The sequence below is a fragment of the Elephas maximus genome, chromosome 20 (assembly GCF_024166365.1).
Source record: "Elephas maximus indicus isolate mEleMax1 chromosome 20, mEleMax1 primary haplotype, whole genome shotgun sequence".
NCBI classification, from domain to species: domain Eukaryota; kingdom Metazoa; phylum Chordata; class Mammalia; order Proboscidea; family Elephantidae; genus Elephas; species Elephas maximus.
The window spans coordinates 77,659,404-77,669,167 of NC_064838.1; positions in this window are offsets into that span (position 1 = coordinate 77,659,404).

Consider the following 9,764-nt stretch of genomic DNA (forward strand, 5'->3'; position numbering starts at 1 on the left):
AAGTCTCGCCATCCTTGCTTCTAAGGAGCATTCTGGCTGTACTTCTTCCAAGTCAGATTTTTCCTTCTTTTGTCAGCCCATGGTATATCCAATATTCTTCCTCAGCACCAAATTTCAAAGGTGTCAATTCTTCTTCAGTCTTCTTTATTCATTGTCGAGCTTTCACATGCATACTACGTGATTAAAAGCACCATCGCTTGGGTCAGGTGCATCTTAGTCCTTAAAGTGACATCTTTGCTTTTTAACACTTGAAAGGTGTCTTTTGCAGCAGATTTTCCCAATGCAAAGCATCATTTGATTTCTTGACTGCTGCTTCCATGGGTGTTGATTGCAAAGCCAAGATTATATTAGTACCATTGAATTATATTAGTGCCAGCGTGAATTATTTCTTTATCATATTCTTATTGTTTTATTTTAAAATAAGGTGTTTATATCTCCACTTTTCATTAGAAGCTAAAAATTTGAGACTTGAAGATTTCGCATAAATTTTCCAGGTTTTCACAAGCTCTGGATTTCAACTCTACTACCAAGCTATTTCCAGATTCCTAGCTGTGATATGGAAAAATAATGAATTTTCCCAAGCTTGTTAATATTTATTCAGTTAATTATATGCAATGTACTGCAATCTGATTATATCTTCTTTTAAGATTCTTGTTTTATAACCTTGAAAACAGAGTAGTGTCTAATGGAAAGGTTTATAATTTTTAATTAATACATTATTGATTATTTTTCAACTTTTTTGAAACCTAGAATATTTTCTTCTTTCTGTCTGCTGTTCACATGATATCCTAAACCACTTCATCTTAGTACTTTATTTAATGTATTTTATCCAAGACTTTTGTATTTACTTAGTAAACCAATGGAATGAAATGGAGTCACATCTCAAAATAAACACTGGGATTGGAAAAAATGTCCATGAGCTTTAAGCTGGTATAAACCATTTTACAAACCTAAGATATACCGTTTTTACTTACAACAATGCACATCATGTGGAATGATGTACAATGGCTAAGTACATAAGAATGTGAGTAAAACACACAGGTACTTTATAGATTACCGTGAGGACAAAATGCATCTATAGCAGTTAGAGCCAGCAGAAAACCTCAATTAACTATTAGGTTGATCAATGTCTATGAATATTTTTCCAATCAATCTAGCCCATAACACAATGAAACCTGTGAGAGGCGGTATTCAACAGGCCTGCCTTGTTTTCCAGGTCTCGCAAGTTTTCTGCCTTTGGCAGGATACAGTCTTACCATTTTTCTATTGCTCTCTATTAAGAATCCCTACCTTCTAAACACCCTGTGAGTTTTCCTTCTCTGACAGGTTCTGCTTTACCTAGGTTCTGATTTTCAAAGGTTTTACTGTATAATTTCTGGCCTATGAATTCTAACACTATTTCCATGATGAGCCCTCAAATATGCTATTTGACTATATGCATGTCTTTTATTTCCTTGACATTACATCCTATGATTTAGCAAGAATATTTCACAAGGTTATGCCCCTAACGTGGTATGCTCCATATGACTATAAATTATATTAAAAGAAATTTATATTAGAAAATATATTGACCAGGAAGAAGAAGGTGATTAAAGGTGGTATTTGTGGTGAGAATGCAAAAAGCAAACTCTGTAAGTTTCCATTAAGATTCTAGTAGTTCTCAATCTTATTTGTTGATTAAAAATGGATCTTATTTTTAAAAAACACAACCTTCTCACATTTATATATTTTAATCATAATAATATTTGGGCATAGTTCCCTATATTAAGGTAAAATAAAACATTCCTAGGGGAAATAAAAAAAAACGCATAAGATATTTAGTAAAAGTAGTTATCAGATATGTCTGAGTCCTTCCAGATATACAGTATGATTTTATTGGGGTAATGTATGACATAATAGAATATGAATCAAAAATATTGAACTAAATATTTTTTTCATGAACTTACGATTTAGAAGAAATAAATGTTTCATATTTTCCCTAATGGAAGGAGTGTCCATCTTACATAAATGATTTCATTAATAAGGGCAATATTTCCTTTGTTATCAGAATAGCAAAATAGATTTAATTTTTTTGCATCTAGTTTTCTTAAGAGGTTATTTTTTGCGTCTAGTTTCCTTAAGAGGTTATTTCTTAAAATGAGTAACTTTTAAAATTAATTATCATCATCACCAGCAGTAGATGAGTTAGGGAGAATTATATGTATTTAAAACACTTGAAACACATTTAATTTAACAATTTAATTCAGAAAGAAATCTACAGCTGCAGTCTCAAGCAGTGAACACATCTTCAGATGAAGATATACTCATTATTTCAGGAGTTTGATATTCTTTACTAAATACTGATCTTCAAATTAAGTAATAGTCCTGAATTAAAACACAATATCAACATATTAATAGTTTATATCTACCCTTTTTGTCTTTGCTATACTCCTTTCTCTTTGATGGTGTTTGATTTTTTTTTAATATTTTAATTGTTTAAAATGTATTCTATTTTTTAAACAGGAATTCGAGTTGCTTTTGAAATAGCAAGTTCTCTTTATGTAGGAAATAGTCACTTATCCCCTGTGGAGGTATCTCTTCTCCTGGGTCATACCTAATTTGCTAACTAATTGCTCCTCTTTGCAATTAAATTTGGTGTGTTTTTCCAAACAGCGTTTTCATGATAGACCAGACTTTCTCTGTAGTCTCTGCATAGAATACTATTTCACACATTTTTTATTTTCAAAATCCAGTCAAAGCTCATGGATGTCCTGGGAAGAGAAATATTCCTAACCACCCTATATTACCTGCAAGACAATGTTCACATCCCGTATCTACTGCCTGCTTAACTTTCTTGCTTTATTTCCGATGATTCCTTTGAATAGACTTTTTAGTAAATCATGTCTCATTAACATCATCTGAACATGTTCTGCTCATTTTCTTATCATTAGTGTACTGGTTTTGCTTCGCAGTGGTAGATATTTATGATCTTGGAGTCACTTTATGGAGATGCTGGTGGTGTAGCGGTTAGGAGCTATGGCTGCTAACCGAAAGGTTGGCAGTTCAAATTCACCAGGCGCTCCTTGCAAAGTCTATGGGGCAGTTCTACCTGTCCTATAGGGTTGCTATGAGTCAGAATCCACTTGATGGCAACAGGTTTGGATTTTTTTTTTTTTTTTGAGTAACTTTTAGGAAGGCAAAGTCAATTCTGGTTTACCGAAAGTAAGATTACTATATTTATATCATGATGTATTCTAGACAAATCGGAGCCCACGAATAGAAGAACTTAGGTTACAGTCATTATAAACAAGGGGATGAGACTAAAATATTATGTATAGAAATAGAAAAATACAAAACTTCTCCTTCATCGCAACATTTAAGAATTTAACATTTCCCAAATTTCACTCCACTCCATGGTTTTTGGGGGGAGAAATACGTTAAGCCTAAATCTTGAATTTTTAGCCCCATATGATCACTTTGTGGGAGCCCTGGTGGTGCAGTGGTTAAGTGCTACGGCTGAGTCGGAACTGACTCCACAGAAACGGGCTTGTGTTTTTACGAGTCCTTGGTGGCGTCGTGGTTACGTGCTCTGGCTGCTAACCGAAAAGTCAGTAGTTGGAATCCACCAGGTGCTCCGTGGGCAGCTCTGATCTGTCCTGTGGGGTCACTGTGAGTCGGAATTAGCTTGAAGGCAATAGGCTATGATGACTTTACTTTTGGTTGTTTTGCATCCATATCAATGTGCTCTTGTTTTTGTACCAATTTGCTACTGTTTTTATGTCTGAGACGCTGCTTGTCTTCACTGTGTCAGGAGGATCCTTCTGCAGCTTTGGTCCGCAGGATTTTTCCTTAGCCATGAGGTGGTATCCCCTCTCAATTCTTTCACTAGAATTATATTTGGAGGTCATAGGCATTCCCGATTTGTCTGACTTCCAGTCGTGGGGACAAAGTATGCCCTCACCCACACTCCACTTCCAGATATTAAACACTATTGACAGAACCAGGACTTGTGTTATTTCACTTCAGGTAATGTGTTCCTATGTTCACCACAGAAACCCTGGTAGTGTAGTGGTCAAGTGCTACAGCTGCTAACCAAAGGGTTGGCAGTTTGAATCCACCAGGTGCTCCTTGGAAACTCTATGGGGCAGTTCTACTCTGTCCTATAGGGTTGCTATAAGTCGGAATTGACTCGGTGGCATTGGGTTTATGTTCACCACAGGCTTTAGGGCTAACAGCCCTCGTGGCACAATAGTTAAGCTCTTGGTTGCTAACTGAAAGGCTGGTAGTTCTAACTAACCTAGTGTCTCTGTGGGAGAAAAACCTGGCAATCTGCTTCCATAAAGATTACTGCTTAGAAAACCCTATGAGTCAGTTCTTCTCTGTCACATGGAGTCACTGTGTCTTCTTCGATGGCACTTAACAACAACAGTTATTGGATAGCAGGTGCCAGTGGGAACCTTGAAACTGACTAACCTATTATGTAATACACCAAGTGCTGGTCAGTAAGACTGTGACTACCAGCCAACACTGATTCCTGTACATTCCCATGTTTTTATAGGAAAAGGATACCTAAATGCATCCTTTACAAAGTGAGGCTTTGAATACAATGAGTAGACTATGACACAATCTTGTAGTCAGGAAATAGAAGGTGTACATTTTCTTTTCCCTTTTCCACACCTAATACCACTCCATCAATGGGAGAGATTTTGACAAAGAACTCCTTGCTGAAGCTGGAAAATATTGTTATTATCAACTGAAGCTTTGCTCATTTATAGAAGAAGAAGGTAAACAAGATATATTGCATGTAGTACATGCAACTGCCTAATATTCCTTTCTGACTTTATTGCTACTTCATATATTGATTCCTGCTTTCAACCTTTGTTGTGGTTGTTGTTAAGTGCTATCAAGTCAGTTCTGACACATAGTGACCCTATGTACAACAGAACGAAACACTGCCCAGTCCTGCGCCATCCTTACGATCATTATGCTTGAGCTCATTGTTGCAGCCACTGTGTTAATCCATCTCATTTAGGGTCTTCCTCTTTTTGCTGGCCCTGTACTTTGGCAAGCCATGATGTCTTTGTCCAGGGACTGATCCGTCCTGACAATATGTCCAAAGTATGTAAGATGCAGTCTTTCCATCCTTGCTTCTAAGGAGCATTCTTGTTGTACTTCTTCCAAGACAGATTTGTTCGTTCTTTTGGCAGTCAGCCTCTACTATGATTAAAAATCTATTTTGTATGCTTGCCAAATTAATGAAGAAAAGATGGCGAGACTCATTTATTTTTTGATCTGCACTATTACCATTCCTGGAAACCCTGGTGGCATAGTGGTTAAGAGCTATAGCTACTAACCAAAAGGTCGGTAGTTCAAGTCCACGGGGTGCTCCTTGGAAACCCTTTGGTGGCAGTTCTACTCTGTCCCCTAGAGTCACCATGAGTCAAAATTGACTCAACGGCAACAAGTTTGGTGTTTGAGTTTATTACCATTCCTAATGAGGACAGACTTTGTGAATAATGCTCATTGTCTGTTCATCAACTTTCTCCCACAGGGGAAGTGTATGCACGAGTGTTAAGAGTATGGAATCTGGAGCCTAGTAAATAGATTCCAACTATATTTCACCACCAACTAGCTGGGTTCTAATGCAAATGACTTAAAATCTCCAAATCAGTTTTTTATTTAAATTGTGGTTAATAAAACGGCACCAATTCCATGAGAATTGAATGGGTTATTCACTAAGGAAGCACTTGAGAGTAGTACCTGACAAGTAATAATCATTTTATAAGTATATTTGTTGGTGTTCCTTACTTTGTTGTTTACACTTTTATTGAATTTAGTGGTCTTATTCGTCGACTTGTTTTCATTAAATACTTAAACTCCTTGTTTTGTGTGTATGATAAAAATATATACAGTCCAGCTGCACTTCTCCCACCTGTCAGTTTGTGGTACCCTGGGGGCTCGTATGTTGCTCTGATCCTGGAAGCTATGCCACTGATATTCAGATACCAGCAGGTGCACTCACGGTGGACAGATTTCAGCTAAGATTCCAGACTAAGACAGACAAGGAAGAGGAAGAAGGACCTGCCAGTCTACTTCTGAAAATAGTTAGCCATTGAAAACATGAATAGCAGCAGAACATTGTCTGATATAGTGCTGAAAGATGAGCTCCCTAAGTTGGAAGGCACTCAAAATAAGACTGGGGAAGAACAGCCTCTGCAAAGTGGAGTTGACCTTAATGCCATGGGTGGAGTCAAGCTTTCAGCACCTTCATTTGCTGATGTGGCACAACTCAAAATGAGAAGAAACAGCTGCAAATACACATTAATAATCACAACATGCAAGGTACGAAGTATGAATTTAGGAAAATTGGAAATTGTCAAAATGACATGGAACACATAAACATCGATGTCTTAGGCATTAGTGAGCTGAAATGGACTGGTATTGGCAATTTTGAGTCAGACAATCATATGGTCTACTATGCTGAAAATGACAAATTGAAGAGGAATGGCATTGCATTCATTGTCAAAAAGAATATTTCAAGATCTATCCTGAAGTACAACCTTGTCAGTGATAGGATAATAATACCCATACACCTACAAGGAAGACCAGTTAATATGGCTATTGCTCAAATTTATGCACCAGCCACTAAGGACAAAGATGAAGACATTAAAGTTTTTTACCAACTTCTGCAGTCTGAAATTGACCAAACACACAATCAGGATGCATTGATAATTACTGGTTATTGGAATGAGAAAGTTGGAAACAAAGAAGAAGGGTCAGTAGTTGGAAAATATGGCCTCAGTAATAGAAATGATACCAGAGATCACATAACTGAATTTTGCAAGACCAAAGACTTCTTCGTGACAAATACATTTTTTCACCAACATAAATGATGACTATACATGTGGGCTTCTCCAGATGGGTTACAACAGGATCAAATTGACTACATCTGTGGAATGAGATGATGGGAAAGCTCAATATCATCAGTCAGCACAAGGCCAGGGGCCAACTGTGGAACAGACCATCGATTGCTCATATGTAACTTTCAAGTTGAAACTGAAGAAAATTAGAACAAGTCCACGAGAGCCAAAGTATGACCTTGAGTATATCCCACCTGAATCTGGAGACCATCTCAAGAATAGATTTAATGTGTTGAACACTAATGACCAAAGACCAGATGAGTTGTGGAAGGACATCATACATAAAGAAAGCAGGAGGCCACAAAAACCACAGGAGAGAAAAAAAAAAAGACCAAAGGGATGTCAGAAGAGACTCTGGAACTTACACTTGAACATCAAGTAAAACCAAAAAAGCCAAACCCGTTGCCACTGAATTGATTCTGACTCATAGTGACCCTATAGGACAGAGTAGAACTGCCCCATAGAGTTTCCTAGGAGTGCCTGGTGGATCCCAACTGCCGACCTTTTGGTTACCAGCTATAATACTTAACCACTATGCCAACAGGGTATCCTGAACGTTGAGTCGCTAAAGCAAAAGGAAGAAATGATGAAGTGAAGGAGCTGAACAGAAGATTTCAAAAGGCAGCTCAAGAAGACAAAGTAAAGTATTCGAATGACATGTGAAAAGGCCCGGAGGTAGAAAAACAAAAGGGAAGAACATGCTTGGCATTTCTCAGGCTAAAAGAAATGAAGAAAAAAATTCAAGCTTTCAGTTGCAATATTGAAGGATTCTATGGGGACAATATTAAACAATGCAGGAAGCATCAAAAGAAGATAGAAGGAATACACAAAGTCGCTGTGCCAAAAATAATTGATCGACATCCAAACATTTCAGGAGGTACCATATGAGCAGGTACCAATGATACTGAAAGAAGAAGTCCAAGCTGCCCTGAAGACATTGGCAAAAAACAAGACTCCAGGAATTGACAGAATATCAGTTGAGATGTTTCAACAAACGAATGCAGCACTGGAAGTGCTCACTCCTCTATGCCAAGAAATTTGTAAGAAAGCTAGCTACCTGGCAGACTGAATGGAAGAGCTCCATACTTGAGCCTATTCTCAAGAAAGATGATCCAACCGAATACAGATATCATCAAACAAGATCATTAATATCACACACAAGTAAAATTTTGTTGAAGGTTATTCAAAACTGGCTGCAGCAGTATATTGTCAGAAATTCCAGGCAGATTCAGAAGAGGGCATCAAATCAGGGACTTCATTGCTGATGGCAGATGGATCTTGGCTGAAAGCAGAGAATACCAGAAAGATGTTTACCTGTGTTTTATTGACTATGAAAGGCATTCAACCGTGTGGATCGTATCAAATTATGGATAACATTGCAAAGAATGAGAATTCCAGAACATCTAATGGGGCTTCTGCGGAATTTGTACATAGATCAAGAGGCAGTTGTTCAAACAGAACAAGGGGGATACCGAGTGGTTTAAAGTCAGGAAAGGTGTGTATCAGGGATGTGTCCTTTCACTGTATCAATTTAATGTGTATGCTGGGCAAAAAGTCTGAGATACTGGACTGCATGAAGAAGAACGGGGTATAGGATTGAAGGGAGACTCATTAACAACCTGTGTTATGTGGATGGCACAACCTTGCTTGCTGAAAATAAAGAGGGCTTGAAGCACTTAAGAAGATCAAAGACCACAGCCTTCAGTATGGTTTATACCTCGACACAAAGGAAAAAAAAAAAAAATCCTCACAACTGTACCAATAAGCAACATCATGATAACTGGAGAGAAGATTGAAGTTGTCAAGGATTTCATTTTACTTGGATTCGCAATCCACACCCATAAAAGCAGCAGTCAAGAAATCAAAAAACATATTGTACAGGGCAAATCTGCTGCAAAAGACCTCTTTAAAGGGTTGAAAATTGAAGACGTCGTCTTGAAGACTAAGATGTCCCTGACTCAAGTCATGGTGTTTTCAAGCACTTCCCATGCATGTGAAAGCTGGGTGATGACTAAGACCAAGGAAAAATTGACACCTTTGGATTGTGGTGTTAGAGAAAAATATTGAGTATACCGTGGACTTCCAAAAGAATGTACAAATCTGTCTTGGAGGAAGTAATACCAGAACGCTCCTTAGAAGGATGGCGAGATTTCCTCTCACATGCACTGGACACATGATCAGGAGTGACTGGTCCCTGGAGGAGGACAGCATGCTTGGTAAAATAGAGGGTCAGTGAATAAGAGGAAGACTGTGAATGAGATGGATTGGCACAGTGGCTGCCACAATGGGCACAAGCATAAAAATGATTGTGAGGGTGGCACAGGACCAGACAATGTTATTCTGTTGTACATAGGTTCCCTATGATTCAGAAATGACTAGATGGCACCTAACAACAACAACTATATACATATACACACACACACATATGTACACATGCATACAAATATAATCAAATATCATGATGATTACCATTTACAACTGATATTTTTTAATATAAAATATATACATTATATATTATTTGTTGTGTATCATATATTATCTATCATATAACATGTTATATATAAAAATACATATATGTGTGTGTATGTGTGTATACAGTTGGTCCTCTATATCTGTGGGTTAACCAGCCACAGATTCAAACAACCTTGGATTGAAAATATCCAGAAAAAAAAAACAAGTTCCAAAAAGAAAACTTGAATTTACTGCTGGCTGAGCACTACACTGAATCCATGCGAACCAAATGATGTGTAAGCATATCCTCATATAGCCTCCCACCGTTTCACAGGTCCTCAGTCCCTCTCCAACACTTGTTGTTTGAGGATGTTCACCTTCCGTCTTGTCATTATTCCCTAAACACTATAGTAC